The sequence below is a fragment of the Amblyomma mixtum genome, chromosome 8 (genome assembly GCF_055824585.1).
Source record: "Amblyomma mixtum isolate Tamu chromosome 8, ASM5582458v1, whole genome shotgun sequence".
NCBI lineage: Eukaryota > Metazoa > Arthropoda > Arachnida > Ixodida > Ixodidae > Amblyomma > Amblyomma mixtum.
The window spans coordinates 87,063,382-87,081,927 of NC_143019.1; the positions used below are offsets into that span (position 1 = coordinate 87,063,382).

The 18,546-nt window shown below is 45.8% G+C and overlaps 5 non-coding genes across 5 annotated transcripts; all 5 read left to right on the forward strand.

The window, feature by feature from the left end:
• Window positions 1–1,858: 1,858 nt before the first annotated feature.
• Window positions 1,859–1,931, forward strand: TRNAM-CAU (transfer RNA methionine (anticodon CAU)). Its single transcript has one exon. It is a non-coding gene; the product is annotated as a tRNA-Met (tRNA).
• Window positions 1,932–2,062: 131 nt separating this feature from the next.
• Window positions 2,063–2,135, forward strand: TRNAM-CAU (transfer RNA methionine (anticodon CAU)). The gene has a single exon. It is a non-coding gene; the product is annotated as a tRNA-Met (tRNA).
• Window positions 2,136–2,266: 131 nt separating this feature from the next.
• Window positions 2,267–2,339, forward strand: TRNAM-CAU (transfer RNA methionine (anticodon CAU)). The gene has a single exon. It is a non-coding gene; the product is annotated as a tRNA-Met (tRNA).
• A 131-nt stretch (window positions 2,340–2,470) lies between these two features.
• Window positions 2,471–2,543, forward strand: TRNAM-CAU (transfer RNA methionine (anticodon CAU)). Its single transcript has one exon. It is a non-coding gene; the product is annotated as a tRNA-Met (tRNA).
• Window positions 2,544–3,406: 863 nt separating this feature from the next.
• Window positions 3,407–3,479, forward strand: TRNAM-CAU (transfer RNA methionine (anticodon CAU)). The gene has a single exon. It is a non-coding gene; the product is annotated as a tRNA-Met (tRNA).
• The last annotated feature ends 15,067 nt before the right edge of the window (window positions 3,480–18,546 follow it).

Below are 18,546 nucleotides of genomic sequence, written 5' to 3' on the forward strand. Positions count from 1 at the left end.
AAGTTCTAGCAAAGCGACTGCAAGGCGTTATTAAGAAGTTGGTTGGACCACACCAGACTTGTGGCATTAAAGGCCGTACTATCGCGACGAATGTGCACGTGGCTCGAAGCGTGCTCGAGTGCTGCGATGCGCTGGGCGATCACGTCGCGATGATGCAGCTTGACCTGGCAAAAGCCTTCGACCGTGTCTCGCACAAGGCATTGCTCTGCATACTTGAACACACGAATGTGGGCAGTGTGATTACAGAAGGCGTCACGATGGCGTACAAAAAATGTACAACGCGTATTATTGTTAACGGTGAGCTCACTGATAACTTGTGCGTGCTCTCGTCGGTGAGACAGGGATGCCCCCTTTCACCACTGCTGTTTGCCGCTTATCTTGAGCCACTCTGTCTGGCGATGGAACATAATGCGCGCATAACAGGTTACAGACTACAGGCTGCGGAAGTCAAAATTCTGGCGTACGCGGATGACATCGCGGTGTTCTGCGCCAGCAAAGATAGTATTAGAGAGGCAACTAATGTCGTCGAAAAGTTTTGTGAGGCGACTGGAGCCCAGATAAACTGGGATAAAAGTGATGGCTTCTGGCATGGCGATTGGGTGGACACACCAGAAGCCTTTTGTCGGCTCACCTGGTCAATGGTGCCAACGCAGTACCTTGGTGTGCCTCTCGGAAATTATCGCGACCCTGAACCATACTGGAGGGATCAAACCTTGATGGCTAAAGAAAAGGCGAACGGGTGGCAAGGCAAGCAACTGTCGATGTTTTCTAGAGCCACTGTCTGCAACCTTTTTTTGATATCAAAAATCTGGTACGTCATGAACGCGTTGTGTGCGGCGAGGATGGGCATTCAAAAAATGCACCGGGTTTTTGCTATTTTTATTTGGGCCTCGACTTGGGAGCGGTCCAGTCGAACGAATTTGTTTTTGCCTGTAAAGAAAGGAGGTCTTGGCCTGGCTCACTTGTTTCTGCGACAAATTGTGGCACGCTTTGTTTTTTTACGGGATCAGAATGATATCTTTCTGCGCACCGTTATACAAGTAAGACTGTGTAGACTTCTCCCTGGATTCGTAGTCTCGTCTGTTCAAAATATGCGCGGAAGGGTGACTGGATACCTGCATGAAGTTGTCTTATCGTATAGGCTGTTGAATGTACGTTTTTACCAGCAGTACCTGTCAACCGTTACAAAGAAAAAACTCTACAGTGACCTTGTAGATGTCATGCTCCCTGTACCTTTGTACCGTTCTCCACATCGCGGTGGCCCAGGACAGGACGTCCTAAAAAGAGTGAAGAAAATGCCTATACTACCCTCCGCCAAATCGTTCTTTTTCAAGTTACGTACAAACACCCTCCCAGTTAAGACCTGGCTTCAGGATAAAGGACTCTTCATTCCCTGGAACACTGACTGCTTTTTATGCAAGAAACCCAAAACAATAAAACATATACTCCTAGACTGCTGGGACCCGATCTTTCATTGGGATGTACTCCAAAGCACTTTAAAAAAACAGTTACCCCTGGATCCGTACGGCATACGTTTCTTGCCTGTGAATACCTCAGAGGAAATACCTTATGACCTCATTATGGTCCTGGGCCTCCACGCGGTGTGGAAAACACGAATGCAGTTTGAACACGCGGACTTGGTTGTTCGCCCGGTTCGCGAACATTTCATTGAGAGCGTTGTGCGCTTAAGAAATGTGTACAACGCACTGCCTGATCCACCACAATGGATAACTGTACTAGATGGATTAATGTCGCTCAAAAAATTTTAAAGTCGTGTCGGCCGAAGTGTGGCCGCCATGTTTTATTTCTTGTAACCTCTTGATTTGTACGTCAAAATCGGCAATAAAGAAAAAAAAAAGCCTCGGTAGCGCAGTAGGCAGCGCGTCAGTCTCATAATCTGAAGGTCGTGAGTTCGATCCTCACCCGGGGCAAGGCGGAGTGCATTTTTTATTTCCTTCGCACATCACCGACCGTTGGTAACGCTTGGGGAGAGCGCGTGTATTGGGCGTTACTAAGTAGGTTCCCACCCTAGGCCTGAACCCTTTCCGGCTGCACTTCATCCGCCTCGGTAGCGCAGTAGGCAGCGCGTCAGTCTCATAATCTGAAGGTCGTGAGTTCGATCCTCACCCGGGGCAAGGCGGAGTGCATTTTTTATTTCCTTCGCACATCACCGACCGTTGGTAACGCTTGGGGAGAGCGCGTGTATTGGGCGTTACTAAGTAGGTTCCCACCCTAGGCCTGAACCCTTTCCGGCTGCACTTCATCCGCCTCGGTAGCGCAGTAGGCAGCGCGTCAGTCTCATAATCTGAAGGTCGTGAGTTCGATCCTCACCCGGGGCAAGGCGGAGTGCATTTTTTATTTCCTTCGCACATCACCGACCGTTGGTAACGCTTGGGGAGAGCGCGTGTATTGGGCGTTACTAAGTAGGTTCCCACCCTAGGCCTGAACCCTTTCCGGCTGCACTTCATCCGCCTCGGTAGCGCAGTAGGCAGCGCGTCAGTCTCATAATCTGAAGGTCGTGAGTTCGATCCTCACCCGGGGCAAGGCGGAGTGCATTTTTTATTTCCTTCGCACATCACCGACCGTTGGTAACGCTTGGGGAGAGCGCGTGTATTGGGGCGTTACTAAGTAGGTTCCCACCCTAGACCTGAACCCTTTGCGCCAACACTTCAACCGCCTCGGTAGAGCAGTAATTTTCCGATGAGTATCTAGCCATTGTAACAAGGAAAAAGATGTACAAGGACCTGCTCGATGTGTTTCTGCCAGTGCCTGTTTATCGCAGTGCATATCTTTTGGGTCGCGAACGCTATGTGCTAAAAAGGGTCAAAAGAATGCCGGTGAAGCCTTCAGTGCGTTCTTTCTTTTTTCAATTCCATACTGGAACCCTCCCAGTGAAGCCATGGTTGCAGAGCAAAGGCGTTTTTGTACCTTGGTCAGTGGAATGTCTAATTTGCAAAAAAGTGGAAACTACAGAGCATATCCTTCTCGATTGTCATGAGGCTGTCTTTCTTTGGGATGTCTTGAAGCGCACCCTGAAAAAAGAGTTACCCTTGACGCCTTTTGGAATACGCTTCCTACCATGTGCAGAACCAGGTGAAGTGTCTTGCGACCTGCTAATGTTGCTCTGCATGCATAGCCTATGGCGCACGCGAATGGATGTCAGGCATGAACATGCTGTTGTGCATCCTGCACATCAGTATTTCATTGAAAGCATCATGTACACACAGGAAGTTTTCGGACAGCGAGCTCCACAACTTGAGTGGTTGCCTGTCCTCGACCAACTAAAATCATTTAACCCATTTTATCATCGTGCACTAGCTAGAAACTGACCAGTGCTTGTATTGTCATGTCATTGTATTTTTGTGTTTCGTTTTTCCGGCCAAGTCGGTAATAAAGAAAAAAAAAAGCCTCGGTAGCGCAGTAGGCAGCGCGTCAGTCTCATAATCTGAAGGTCGTGAGTTCGATCCTCACCCGGGGCAAGGCGGAGTGCGTTTTTTTCCTTCGCACACCACCGACCGTTGGTAACGCTTGGGGACTGCGCGTACTATATTGGGCGTTACGAAGTAGGCTCCCATCCTAGGCCTGAACCGTTTGCGACAGCACTTTGTCCGCCTCGGTAGCGCAGTCCTCACTTTCAATTGCAAGTGAGGAGGATACCGAGGTGGCCCTGCAGCCCTTTTTATCACAATATAATGTCCTCGTGACGCATGCTGTGGGCTTGTCGGCGGGTTGCTGTTCGTTTCTGCGCAAGACGCTTCCCTGTTCGGGCTTGGCCTATATTGTCGATAATGAGGGCCGGTTGATATGCTGCGATTTTCTACTACCCTAGTAGCACAGATTGCTGCTGGAACATTGCAGCAATGTTACCTATTTAGGCTGCATTAACGTGTCTAGTGTCCTCCTTTGGCAATATCAAGACAACATACGTGAAAAACATTGCTGCTACATTTCCCACGATGTTGTGTCCACATATGTACAACATTGCTGCAACGTTGCCACAATGTTTCAAAACATCAATGTAACATTCTTGAAAATTTTAGCAACCCTGTACAAGCATGCAGGCCTGCCAATTGGTAAGCTTCACAACATATCATAACGCTTTTCGAGGATCAACAAGAGCGACCGACACTTGAGCTCCACAATACAGTACAACATGTAACTCATACACTCACCTCCGAGCGAATAACATAGAGTCAAGCTTATATAGCCAATCCTGAAGGGTGTCCCAAGAGTGACAGTGGCGAATAGGTAATAAACAAAGCTTTGCGACATATTATTCGAGCTGTGCATGCAATTTATAGCAGGCGCAACAGAAGAGGTTTAGTTGCAAAGTACTGCTAGTTGAAAAAAATGTTTACTGTAGCAACAGTCAGAAAACTTCTGGAACTCTGTGGTTGAAATATATTTGTAATGTTGCTTTATTGTTATGATTCAAGCATTATAATAAGGTTCATCAGGCTGTATTGCCACAACGTTGCTTCTCGATGTTGTTCCAAAGATGGCAGGTGGTATTTTGTCCTAACGAATTTCTGAGCATTTGGCTGCAATGTTAGCAGAGAGTGTCATCCTGACCAACTTATGGACATGTTGCTGTAACGTTGGAGTATGTTGCACAACATTATAAAACATTGGCGACATTGCCATAACGTTCTGGCGATATTTTGTGCTACTAGGGTATATGGAAAGCCATGGCGACTAATTAATGTCTCTGCATTTAATCCTGTACCGGAGCGCATCAGTCTTTTTGAAAGCATAGCCAGCGTACTGGACTGTGACCGGCACGTTGTGCTAATGGGTGACTTTAATTGTGTGTGCGACCCAGCTGATCGTGCCGGTTCCGATACACCCAGGGATAGGAGCGGTGAAATTTTGTAATTTGTTACGGAAGATGCAGGGCTCATTGATACCGGAAGTTCATGTCCTAGTTCCCGCTTATTCACGCGCATTCAGGGCCATTCTCACGATCGCCTAGATTGAATTTATGCATCTTTCGCACTTGTCTCCCGCGGATTGGTCTGTGAGACTGTACCAATTTCGTTCTCTGATCACTGCATGGTGGTTGCTCGCCTCGGAGGCAGTGTTTGTTCAAAATTTAGGCCGAAATGGGCACTTTGGAAGCTGAACTCTTCAGTAATTAACGATGAAGAGTTTGTCATTTGTGTCCGCTCGCAACTGGAATCCTGTCTCTCGGGCAAGATGCCGTTGTTCGCCGCTTGGGAAATGTTTTAGCAGGACGTCCGTGCTACAGCTACACGAATTGGTTCCGTGAGGTCCTTTTACAGGAAACATCAGGAGCAGGCACTAGGCAAAAATTTGTACAACCTGTATGGAATAGAATGCGAACCACTTGGTTTATATACGCATGAATTTGCTAGTATCAAAAGTGAGTTACAAAGATTTTATGCAGAACGCTACAGGAGAACCCGTGTTCGATCTCGTGCCAAGCGTGATCTGGAATGTGAGCACCCGATACGACAGCCTTTGCTTGATGAGCGCCGTCATGCGACTGCAAAGTTTATTTCGACGATGTTGCCCAATGCCAAACTAGTGCCCAGTACTAATGAGGTGATGACCGTATTTGTGGATCATTACACAGACTTGTTTGGTGCTTCATCTGATGCGCGTGATTCGGAAGTTTTGGCGTATTTCAGCACCTTAGTGAGCCCATTACAGAAGACGATTGTTCCGTTATTAGTGGCTCTTTCACGCAGGAACAGGTGGAACATGCAATTGATCAGTTACCTGTCTCAAAAACGCCTGGTCCTGATGGAATTCAAGCGATTTTTTTTTAAATCGAAGCGAATTAAAGCGAAGGCTTTTAAATCTATCCCAGGGCAGTGGCGCATCGCTTAACCGCTGCACCACTGCGCCAGAAAGGGTATGAGGACTCCCAGGGATCTATGAATCTATAAAATAGATAATGACCTTCTGCAAATATAGGAATTACCCCAATACACTATCGTGCCATGCCCTTAAGAGAAAGCTTAAAGGGATACTGCACCAAACTTTTGGAGCTGCTCTTTTACATGTAAACAAGAGCTTGGTTGCTGAAATTGATTAGTGCGACAAGCATTTTAGCGAAAAAAGGCGGATAGCTCGTTTTTTTTCGCGATTTACTGCCGCATCGTTGCACCTTGCGGCCGCCTATTCTCACTCCTGTCCTGCTGCGGGTCTTCACGGTGGGGCTCGATATTGGAGCCCTTCCTCAGTCTTTTACAAAAAGCCACGCAGTGCTAATCCTAAAAACTACTGATGAAGGAAAACTGCGCTCCGTAGAAGGTTACAGGCCCATTACATTGGCAAATGTGGATTGCAAAATTTTTCTGAAGTCTTTTCAAATCGCCTGCAATTTTCAATGTTGGTACCCATTGGATCTCACCAGACGTGCAATTTGAGAGGCCGCTCCATTCAAAGCAATGTTCGCGTACCATTCATGAATATTCCTCCAGCTGTCATGAGCAGCTTGCTCTGCTTCAGACTGACCTTGAGAAAGCATTTGACTGCGTTCGCCATTCATTTCTCTTTTCATTTCTAGAGCGAGCAAACGTGGGTTCTACTTTACTTAAAGGGGTGCAACTTTGCTACAGCAACTGTTCAACACGATTAATCGCTAATGGTCAGCTCTCGAACCCTGTGCCAATCCGCTCTTCCGTGAAGCAAGGCTGTCCGATGTCTCCTCTGCTTTTTGCTCTTTACCTGGAACCGCTTTGTTTGAGTGTTTTGCGTAACAGTAACATCCATGGGTTCCGTGTTTTGGGTATTGAAGTCAAATAAACGATATGCGAAATTGCTTGGCGGTCTGGCAACACCGCGCCCACAACTTCCGGTTTCCATCTTGGCTCGGTCGAGCTCGTCGAGCTGGTGCATCGTTTGCTATGCGTACTTTCTTCTTGCGAGTGGAATTTCAACAGGCAAGCTTCAGCTGCTGCGTTCTTTTCACAGCTGATCTTTGACCAAACGTAGGTGCTTTCAATAAGCGCCAGCTTACCCCTACCGCGTCCTCAGCTTCGCCTGAAGTCTGGCGCTGATGATCGCAATAATCGGCACTCGAAAGTGGGTTGGAAAGTCAAACCGTGACCGTGTGCTGTTGTCGTTTTAATGCTCGCATTAAAGCACCAGTTCTAGCATCACGCATTATCATGGCTATTTTATTCCCAGGTGGACGCGAATTCAACTGGTAGGGTAGCGAGCGGTTATTTTGCGGTGAGTGCGCACGTGTGTTGACAAACTTCTGTGACAGTGCGAACTTTCGTTCGCGCCGACGCCAGGAGCTTCGTTCATTGCAGTATAATCACACAAGACCCTCGACCAGCTGCGTAATTCGATTCCTTTACTGTAATGTGCAATGCGCACCGCGGTTTTCAGCGTCACCGTTTCAGAGCCCGGCGTCGGTTGATTTTCGCCACAATTCGTTGAAACCGCGTCCTGCTTAAGACGCAGTCAGTCGACATTAAAAAGAGGAAAGTAGGCATGCACATATAATTCAGAATATTTTAAGCAAAGACGTAGCTATTTTTTCAGATAAGCACTCAGCCACCGCGGCGGCTTGATTAGACAAAGATACTACAGCGGTAGGTGCATGCACGGACTCGATACGCTGGTCAAGCTGTGTGTGCAGGGGCGAAATTAGCATGTTCGGTTGCTTCCGAAACTTAATTAGCTTACTCCCAAACTTGGACAAATGGCTTTGTTGCGAAGCAAGCTGTTGGAGCTTGCCACAACGATAATAAAATCTGATGGCCTGAAGTGTTTTCAGAACACTGTTGCACGTATACTTTCTAGCTTAGAAATGCGTCCCTACTTCATAATAAAGTAGCTATATTATTCGCCTCTTTTTTTTAGATTTTCGTCGCCGCAGATATCGAAGGTATAAAAATCCTCAAGAAATAAAGCATTCGCACCTCAGTTTTTATACGTAGGGTGTATTGCTTCACAAAGACTCCTTAACACGCATAAAATATGCGTATGACCCAGAGAGTTTTCTCGCCCTTCTAAAACTAATTGAACACCGGAAAAACTTAACTGAACACGTAGCAAACTGAGCAGTAATCGGCATATGGTTCTTCGAGTGAACTTATTTCGCCACGGCACGAGCGATTGGCCCGCTCAAAAAAATTACCTTCTCTATTACGTTGTTCAAGTATGCGTCTATATATATTCGCGCCCGACCGGAGAGTTGATAAATGCACGAAATCGGCTTCTAATTTTGATAAGAGACAACATAGGCTGTGGTCCTTATCTTAATTTAAACGCAAATCACCTCGAGAGATTTGTCAGAAATCAGCGCAGAAAGCGAAAGCTGCGCACTGATCCGCGTGCTGACACATGATACCTGGCATGGCGTTTTGTGTTAGTAAAACGTTGGGACGTAGTAAAAAAATAGAAAAGCGAAAAGCTGGAACGCACCTAGTTCTGGCACGTACCGTAGTGTCTTTTCACAGTGGAGAGGGTAGCGCAACACTGCATCGGCATTTTACTTTTCAAACGAAGCGCAGCCGTTTTAACGCAACGCTGGGCAGCGGTTTCGTTTTCTGTACCGTACCAACATGGAGGACTTCGTTCTCGGAGCGACGAGAGATGGCGCTGCGCATTTCGCATATCGTCTACTGAGTTTAGTTAATTGCTTATTTACCCAATTAGCCAAATTAACCTTTCTACTCAGACCAGAAAATAAACCGAGTAGGAAATTGGCCGAGTTCGGGAATCGAACCCCGGTCTCCGGAGTGCGAGACGAACACGCTACCACTCCGCCATGCCAGCTCAATGGTTTGGAATGAACAAAGGCGCGTCTAGTGAATACGGTGTCTTCGTTCATTCCCATCTTCCTCCCTTCCCGTTACGACGAGGTTTAGGTGTCCACCGAGATATGAGAGACAGATACATTTCCTTTCCTCAAAAACCAATTTACCGACGAGCAAGGCATAGAGCCGAACGGGCGATGGCGTTCAATGGACTCCCTGGCAGCGTTGCAAGACGCTGTCGCGTTCCGCTCTTAGAGGGGAAGCTTAACACCTTAACCACACATCAGTGACACAAGCAGCAACACCACGCTTAAGGCTTTCGCCTCACCACACTTTAGGTCAACAAAGTGCCCTCTGATTTTTTAGGACTAATATGAGGGGACCTGGTGGTTCCTTACTAGACCTAACACACTGAAGGCAAGGAGAAAGCGACTACCGCCGGAGACCGCCCCCCCCCCCCCCCCCAAAAAAAAAATATTAATTGTCCGTGGCTGAGCTCTGCTATCCGAGGATATACGTAGCGTGAGGTATTGGTATACCTTAGTTAAGCTTGTTGTTATTAGCTTGGTTTCCCTCATGTTAAACCTTGAAATGCCGGTACGTGTAACTATGACCAAATTAAAGACGAGATAATGTGCAGTACGAGTTGTGAAGCGTTTATTTATTTCTTATGGCTTCTGTTCTCGTTGGTGAAGCCATATGCCGTCGGCGTTGGTTGTGTTCATTGGCGTTGGCGTTGACACCGTTTACACTCCTATAATTTTAAGGAAAGCAGTGCGCATAATGGCTCCCTGGGTCAGTGGACGCCTGAATCGTGCTTATAGGTACGTGGGGTGATGTGATAAGAGAGATACGTGGGCTGCAGGCATTGACAAGGTTGTGCCAGAAACGCGGCACTGAAGCCATAGGCCGTCGGCGTTCATTGTGTTCATTGCCGTTGGCGGTTTTCCTCCATGGAACACGGCGCAGTAGCTGTGTATCCCTCCACATTTATACACGCGGCGCAATCTCCTCGCGTATGTGCAGTAGCCCGCAGCGGCGAGCCCGCGCGGCGAGGCACGCCAGCTGTGCCTAGTGACGCCGCTTGCTCCTCGCGCATGCGCAGTATGGTCGAGCAAGAGAGCACGCGAAACGGCGAGACTGTGGGCAATGTAGCTCACGCTAAAAAATTGGTTTGTAGTTGATTTTTATTATTGTACTTGTGGAGGCCTCGTCGCCAGAAGTTATTCCGAATATTCTGAATGACGGTGGCTGATCGAGGGATTGTGCGCTAGCCTACAGACTGTCGGCGGGAGGTCGCCATCGTATCGCCACTTTTTTCGCTCGATTAGTAGCGAAGGCTATGTGGAAATCAATTTTGTCTTTATTTTAATGCACGGTAACAGTATTTTGTTGTTTGACAGATCCCCGCGGAATGTGCCGCGCGAGAAAGGTCGTAAAAACGTTGAAGTCAATTCCACCTTAAACCATTTGTTTACTCCATTTGCTGGTGTGCCAGGAAAGAGAGGGGGGGGATGAGCGGCCCTTATAGGAGTGCATATGCTATATATATCGGAATTCTAGCTCGGTTGTTCACTTCCATAGCATCTACAGTAACTACACAACCAAAGAATTACTTCCGACTTTCTCCTACGTCTTGTCTAGGATCAACCATCCCCTAATAGGTAGGGTACCAAGGTACCGAACCAAGATTTCCTCTCCATCGAAATGCGACCACCGCGACCGGGATCGAACCCGCGTGTTTCGGATCAGCAGCCGGGCATGATGACCACTGAGCGACAGTGGCGGTTAATTTTGCCTTTCTATGGTTACTTGCCGACTGGTATCGAGTAGCATAGAACTAGGTGTTGTCGAAAGAAGAACTGGTAATGGCGCAAGAAACGAGGACACAACGGGGGTCCCCGTTTCTTGCGCCATTACCAGTTTTTTTTTTTTTTCAACATGAACCAACTCGCCCAAACTGGAATTTTACTTAACTTATGTGTTGTCCACGTGTTCTCCACGTGTTCTCCCGTGTGCCTCGTCTGTGTCTTTGTTTTCTACACTGGTGCCAAGTTTCAAATATTGGATCGCCAATTCGCGCAACTTTCTGAATTACGCAGGACGCCTTGTAGGTATTCCTTTTATCTTCGAAAACACAGCGGAAAGGGACGAAGGGCGATTACACCGATTAAAATGAGTAAGCATGCATCGCTTCCTTAATTTTCAGGCTGAGAACTTCTACAAGCTGATATAGATATTTCAAGCAAGTTAATACAAATTCAGAAAGAAAAAGTCCGCATAGAACCCATTGACCACTACTAGTGCTTTATTTCATGGCCAAGGACGGAGAGGCTTGTAGATAGCCTCTTCTGATGCGAAAATGCCATTAGCATTAAGAGCATCTGTCCTTTCGGACACACCTTCCAAAGCGGTTTCTCCAAAGATGGTCTCTGCAGAAACACCTATAACCAAAGTCAGCCGTGCACATCCGTGGCTTCTCAGATCCGATGGATGCACACGTGTTTTCGCCGCAGGTTGTCCTGCCTCGCTTGCACTTTTCGTACCTTCTGCAGCCGGAAAGTGCTAGAAATGATGCAAAAAACAGTCTGTGTTGGTTAAGGGTCGCAAGAATGTAACCGTGCTCACAAAATATGCGAAGTACACCCATTTCATGCAAAAGTTTTAATCAGAGGTCTCACTTGGAGCAAAAAAAATTGCGAGAACACTGGCAATTAAATTGTTGAGGGGCGAAAGCCAAGGACACAATGCCGTGACAACTTCCGGTGGATGTGACGTCACACCGTTCCTGTGGCTATATCGATACCCAAATTGTATATATTACGGGGATCTTAAGTGTTAATTACGTTTAACTACATATTTTCCCATCTAATTTCACACAAATCCGAGGTTTTTCCGACCACTCTGTGACAATTTTCACTATGCCGTGACGACTTCCGGTGGATGTGACGTCATACCTTCCCCGTGGTTATATCGACGACCGCGCTATTTAGCCGCAAATTCGACATTTTCGCCTATAGTTAATTAATCATTGTACAGTCATCAAACTTGGCTTCTAGCTACATTCTTTCCTCCTCTCTCTGAAGCAACCATTGGTTTTCTTCTGTCTTTTTTAGTTCCCGAGTTAAATGCGTGTAACACGCTTTGTTAACGGACGACAATATGAGCTATTAAAGGCTTTCACCTTAAGCATCACTAGGCCTCCATCGTTCTTGCATTTTACATTTCCTGCATGGGTTCACTGTCCACGCTCAGTTATTCATTGCAACTCACTAACCTGGTGCGAATGTAGTTTCGGGGATAATTACATGAGTGACAACTTCAGGCTCCCTAAATTAAAACTGCATTTAAATAAGGATCAACTTCATCATTACTGGAAATTGCATGGGAGGTATCGGAGGCACTCTGTGACGAGACTAGTCAGGATAGCTAAAAATGCGAACTCTTTTATCAACAGCACAGATAACATACAGGAACTGTAATATTTTGTTCTGAGTAAAAATTTTTGCACCTGTTTGCGGCAGTTCCTAGCTCATTCGAGAAGTTTGTTTTTGTTTGGTTAAAGACATTTTTGCTGGCTTTTGTCATGTAAAACATTCGTCTGCTGAAAACATGCCCGAAAATATGCAATGAAGTTTCTTTCTCCAGAAGATGCAATGGGATCAGTTTAGTCACCTGTGAAGAAAAAAATGACAGGCTCTTGAGGAAATGAAAGCGGAGTCGCAGCATGACAAATTTCTATAGAAGTCATGCACCTCGATATTCTATTATGCCACATGATAAATGCTCGAGAGAATTGAAGCATGTTCCCGAATTAAGAAAATTCCCTTCACATAAGCGAAGGAGGCAGTTTTGATGCACCTGCTGAAAAATAGCTGGAGACTTTCGTTCAGAGGCCGACTGAGCAACATGGAATAGCTGGCGCCGGTGTTTAAAGGATCCAGAAAATAATTTTCTTCGTTGTTTTTATAATGCTATCCTTTTCTTGAATCGCACTTGACAACAGGTCTCCCTCACCAGTTCTTAAGCTAATCGCCCGGCACTCATCATCATCATCAGCCCGACTACGCCCACTGTAGGGAAAAGGCCTCTCCCATGTCTCTCCAATTAACCCTGTCCTTTGCCAGTTGCGGCCACACTATCCCCGCAAACCTCTTAATCTCATCCGCCCATCTCACTTTCTGGCGCCCCCCTGCTACGTTTGCCTTCTCTTGGAATCCACTCCGTTACCCTTAAGGACCAGCGGTTATCGCGCCTTCGCATTACATGCCCTGACCAAGCCCATTTCTTCCTCTTGATTTCGACTAGGATGTCATTAACCCGCGTTTGTTCCCTCACTCACTCCGCCCGCTTCCGATCTCTTAACGTTACATCTATCATTTTTCTTTCCAGAGCTCGCTGCGTTGTCCTTAACTTAAGCTGAACCTTCTTCGTTAGCCTTCACGCGTGTACCCCATAGGCGCCCTCCATTGTGCCACCCGGCCCTAATTACCTCTTTCTCTATGGAGCTCATTGACCGGTTTTAACCAATTAATGAAGACGACGAACGCCAGATTCAAATGCTTTCACGCTGTTCGTGAACGTGCTGCGCCATTTAATATGATGCTATAAAAACAGTTTAGTTTGCTTTTAGTGTTTTTTTTTTAGCGTGACGACGATTCATCGACCGCTTTGTGAAAACAGCGGATTGCAGACGTAGATGATGGCAGTCTTTGCCAGCGTAGTCGGCGCCCTGAAATGCGACAGGTCTTGTGGGTCAGCGGCGTCCATGGTTGACTCTGTCCTCTATCTACGGTAGCATCGAATTTCAGGCTGCCGCCTCATTATTCAACTGTGTTTAGAGGAGTTGACCAATGCATGAAGTGCAAGCCCCAAGCACCGGTGGCGGTGCCTTTGTTACTTTCTTATTTGGGTCAGTTTAGTTCCACTCAGCGACCGTTTTGCACAGGTTTTTACGTTCCCGATTTTATTTGTAGTATTTGTAGGGCGTCCCCATCGTTTTCCTCGATTCGATACCGCAACAGCCCCGCGAAGGGTTCACACAGCTATTTCGCCTAATGGTGTGCTCAACTGCAGGGAATACAGACAAAAAACTAAAAGAGCTAGTATTTTTATCCTTTTTACATTTTTTTTCTGTTCAACAGGCAGACATTTGTCGTAATCCGAAACGTATTTAAAGCAATTTACGTTTCCAAACAATGACATCTTGGCATTTTATTTTTCAAGTATTATCTAAAAATTTCCTGTTGCGAATAAAATTACATAAGTTATGCCATACTTCAAAGAAGCTGATATTCTTAGAAATTCTTGTTTAATAGAAATCATTGTGATTGATTGCAATATATTTTAACCTGATTTTTCTTGGAACGGAAGGCTTTAAAATAAAGGTCACTTAGTTTTCTTCGCGTAACAGAGTAAGCTATCTGTTAAAAATGTTCGCCTGAGATGATAGCCCTAGATTTTTGTTTCTTTAATAATTATATGTTGTAAAAACGTTTCTCTTTTGCTATGTAGCTTTGGTAGTTACATTTAAAAAAATATGTGCAGCTTTCAATTGTAGTAGCACTTTTGTCACATTTTCCCGCGGAGCAGTTCCGAAGCAGTAGCTAAAGTGAAAATGAAATAAATTGAAATAAACCAGCATCGTAACACAGGACGGCAAGATTTCACGGTTGCGATAAAGGTGACCAGCCATTTGCACAACTCAGAAATAATGTGAGACAAAGGATTGTCCCCGCAAATTTGCGAATTAATCAAAACGCGGAGTGTTTTGATCTCTACACAGTTTCCAGCGGGCAAAATCTAAAACATTAGTGTTTTGTCAAAGTGGCTTGTTTATTATTGTCAGGTAAAATAAGCGCATTTATTCTGCGTTGTTGCTTCCGGAGAAATATCTTATAATACAATACAGTATGTTTTTGTGAAATTAATGAATATTCCTTGGAATATACTATTCTTGTCGATTTCATCTTATAAATATTCCTTCTTCTCTAACAGTGAGAATTCTGTTCGGAGGTGCTCAATGAATCTCTATTGTGACTTGTTAAGTATCTGGCGTATAAAGTAAAATTCTACAAAACGCTTGTGCACAGCTTCGTCTAATACTTTTGTGTGCGCAGATGTAGGAGACTCCATAAATGTGCCTTGTTTGTTTACAAATTAATTTCCACTTTGAATACAATAGTTGTCAGCATTTGGACGTCACTGTATATATAGTATGTGCTGTTTTACTCAGGAATTCCATACTTTATGCTTGCCTCCAAAATGCGAACTCTGGTGACTTCGGCAAGCTAATTACGGTAAATAGGAAAGCTCTTCGCTCAACTGAATGATATAAAGGTCGACAAGAAGCCTCTGCCTCTGACTATTCAATAGAGAACAACCTGAGAAAGTAAAAGCATTGCTGCATATTTTTCAAAATTGTGTAAAAAACATTAAGTTAAAAAGTGTCTGCAGTTAATAATTTATTTTTGTACTCGTATATCCCAATCAACTCTGGCGCAGAACAGTTTACTGCAAATAACACAGAATACAGATTCTTTACAAACGAAATTGCGGCTCTGATTTTCTGGTAGTATCCGTACCTATTCCATTTTTTTTAGCTGGTTCGGTAGAAAATGGCGAGCGTTATAATGCTGCAGTGTTCGCTTGTACTTAGACTGCATGCTGTGTGACCACTGAGATGCATAAAACCTTGCTTCCTAATCTAAACTATAGCTATACTTCTCATCTGCAAGAATGATACTTGCTGCGGCCTGTTTCTTTTGTCATCGATATGCAGCGAACATTCTCACTAAGTTGGTAACCTAGAGCAGCCGTGACTACCGCTTCGTTGGACTATGTGCTGTAATCTAACAAATCCAAATAGGGCAACAGGCTTCCGCAGTGTCGAATTTTGATTTTTCTTGACAACAAAAATGAGCCGCTAAAATATTTGTACTCAATCAATATTGGTGAGAAACTGCACTTGGCCCAATAGATTACCGCATTATAGAAACAAAGATGCCACTTTCACTGCAGACAGCACTTTTATGAGCGAGGAGAGCCGAAATAATAAAGTTGAAATGTCGGCATCATTGGCGAACTTCGCAGGCAAACTATGGTGCGTCAGAGCAAATTTTTCGCGGACCCCTGTTGTAGGTTAAATCACTACTCACTTTAAAAAAATTATCACGGCGTCTTTACCGGTCTATACGTCACGAGTAACTGAGTAGTAGGGAGACCTCAAGGTATATCTTGACTGAATGCGAGTGCTGATTGAAGGCTGCTTGAACGTAACTGCTTGACTTAACATCTGTCTGTCTTTGAAGACAATAAATCAGGCACAAGAAAACGCTAGAGCATTTGCAATGTAAACCACAGAAAATTGGACGCGTGGGCAATATTACCCTTACTAATTGCACAAAATTATTCTGCAAACTGATTAGTAATTCTTCGCAGAGAGATATTCTTTGCATATTTTCCAGATAAAAGGTGCAACCTTGTCGGAAGTAAATCAGCTGTCGATTTCCGAATTGGCCTTTTTGAGTGAAGGAATTTGGTTTCGGCCGAACTGCGAACGCCCGAAAATACACTAAACTCACCTTCTGCGGCACCCCAGTATGGTTCACAAGCCTTTGGTGTATAACCTGCGTGGCGATCATCAGTGGGGAGGGGGGAGGAAGAAAAGATGAAGAAATTGGCATTTTAATCTAGAGGGTAGAAGAATTGAGTTAGACTGCCGCTTACCAGCGACTGCATCAACACATGTATAAAAATTATCTAAACATGTGAGTAGCTGCTGCAATTGCACCAGCAAATACAAATGCAGATAAATTTATTTTTGCGTTTCGCATAGTTTCTCTGCACATCATGAACTACCATTAGTATACTGTTACCAAAGCGAAAAAAAAAAGTCTACATAAGTGAGCAAGAAGCCTTCCCATATATGACGGAGTTTGTCTAAATTCACAGCTCTTGGAAAAGGAACCTGACTAAGCGTTTTATTGATAACCTATCACTCAGAACCATATTAAATTCGGTATAATTGTGAAGCCATGCTCTACGAACTATGTTCAAACTAGCTAATTCCTTACATATAAATACCAGCGCAAAACAGCAGGACACACGACGAAGAACGAGGACACACAAGCGCTCACTTCCAACTCACGTTTAATGGATGCAAATGGGCTTAAATACTGGTTACAAACAACAAAAAGAAAGAGAATATCTTTGCTTGTCACTTCTTTAAGAAGCGCAACTCCGCATCCGACAAGGCGATTGAAGGCGCGCTGACACAATTGTCTTGCAGCTCGGCTATCTCAGCAGCCTCCTTGATCTCCCGCACTATCTGGTCCGAGTGCCTGCTGATTACCGAACAGCTGGTCAAGTCCGGAGTGCACTGCTCTTCTTTCCCTGTAATTCGGTCTTTGATGATGCATTTCCGCCAGTGCAGCGCCAGATTGCCTGTACCTGTGTCGAATGTCCTGTAGCGATGTTCTTTCAGCCGCTCATTCAGGCAACGACCCGTCTGGCCGACGCAAACCGTGACGCATGGAAGGGGAATGGAGTACACCACACCCTCCACACATTCGACGAAGGGGTTCTGATGTGCCGTGTTACACCGCCGACGCTCGCCATCTCCCTTGTGGACACGTGCGCATAGAGTGCCTAATTTCATAGGGACCGAAAAGTCGACGTCAACCTCACCATGCCGACAAATCTTCTTGAGGCGATGTGACACATTGTGTATATACGGCACAACGACCACTCTTCGTTTCCGCGGCGGTTCTGCGACCCCGCTGCTGGCTCGTGCTTCTTGTTTTAGTTCCTTCAGAAGGCGTTCACTAACGGAAGTCACAATGCCAGGAGTGTACCAAGCGTAAAGAGGACAGGGCACCTGACCGCTGAAAATTTCTTGCATGGAATGAGCGCAAGATTTTTGGATAGCGTTCTTCAGGCACAGGCCGGCGATCCCTCTCTTAGTCAGCTTGGAGTGGGCCGAACGGAACGGTAGCAGCTTCTTGCAGCTCCGAGGCTCATATTTCCAGCAAGTATGGCCTATTGAAAACCTGAGCCTTCAATCTAAAAACCGAAACGAGCCTTCCAACGGGACCTCGTGTGTAACTTGCAGCGGCTTCAGGCATTGCTTAAAGATGTCAAAAACATCCGAGATCGCGGTCTCAGCCTCAGTATCCGTCGTATGGTCGAGGAGGACTAGGTAGTCGTCTACGAAACGAAACACCTTGACCACGGAAGACCCTGGTAAGTGTTCCAGCAAGCTTCTGTCCTTCCTGGCAAGAAACAGGTCGCTGAGAACTGGGGCGGTGCAGGACCCGATGCAGATACCCCGCTTTTGCATATACAGGTTTCCTTCCCACAGCGCAATAGTTGATTTGAGGTACACAGTGAGGAACTCCTCAAGCAAAAGCTCAACTTGCTCGCTGTCGACGACCCTTTTCAGGTACGAGGTTCCAGTGACGTAATCTAGTATCTCAAGGGGCCCCATGAAGGACGGTGGGCATGTTCCATAGACGTTAAAGACCTGTACTACTCGATTCCACAGGAGGAATTCCTAACATGCGTGGAAGAAAGCATCGAAACTTACGGAGCGGTTGGCTTGCAGAACACTGCAGGCATATCCGTGGGCGGCTTCCTTGAGTTGCTCACTGTGTACCTCAAATCAACTATTGTGCAGTGTGACGGAAACCTGTATACGCAAAAGCAGGGGATCTGCATCGGGTCCTGCAGCGCCCCAGTTCTCAGCGACCTGTTTCTTGCCAGGAAGTACAGAAGCTTGCTGGAACACTTACCAGGGTCTTCCGTG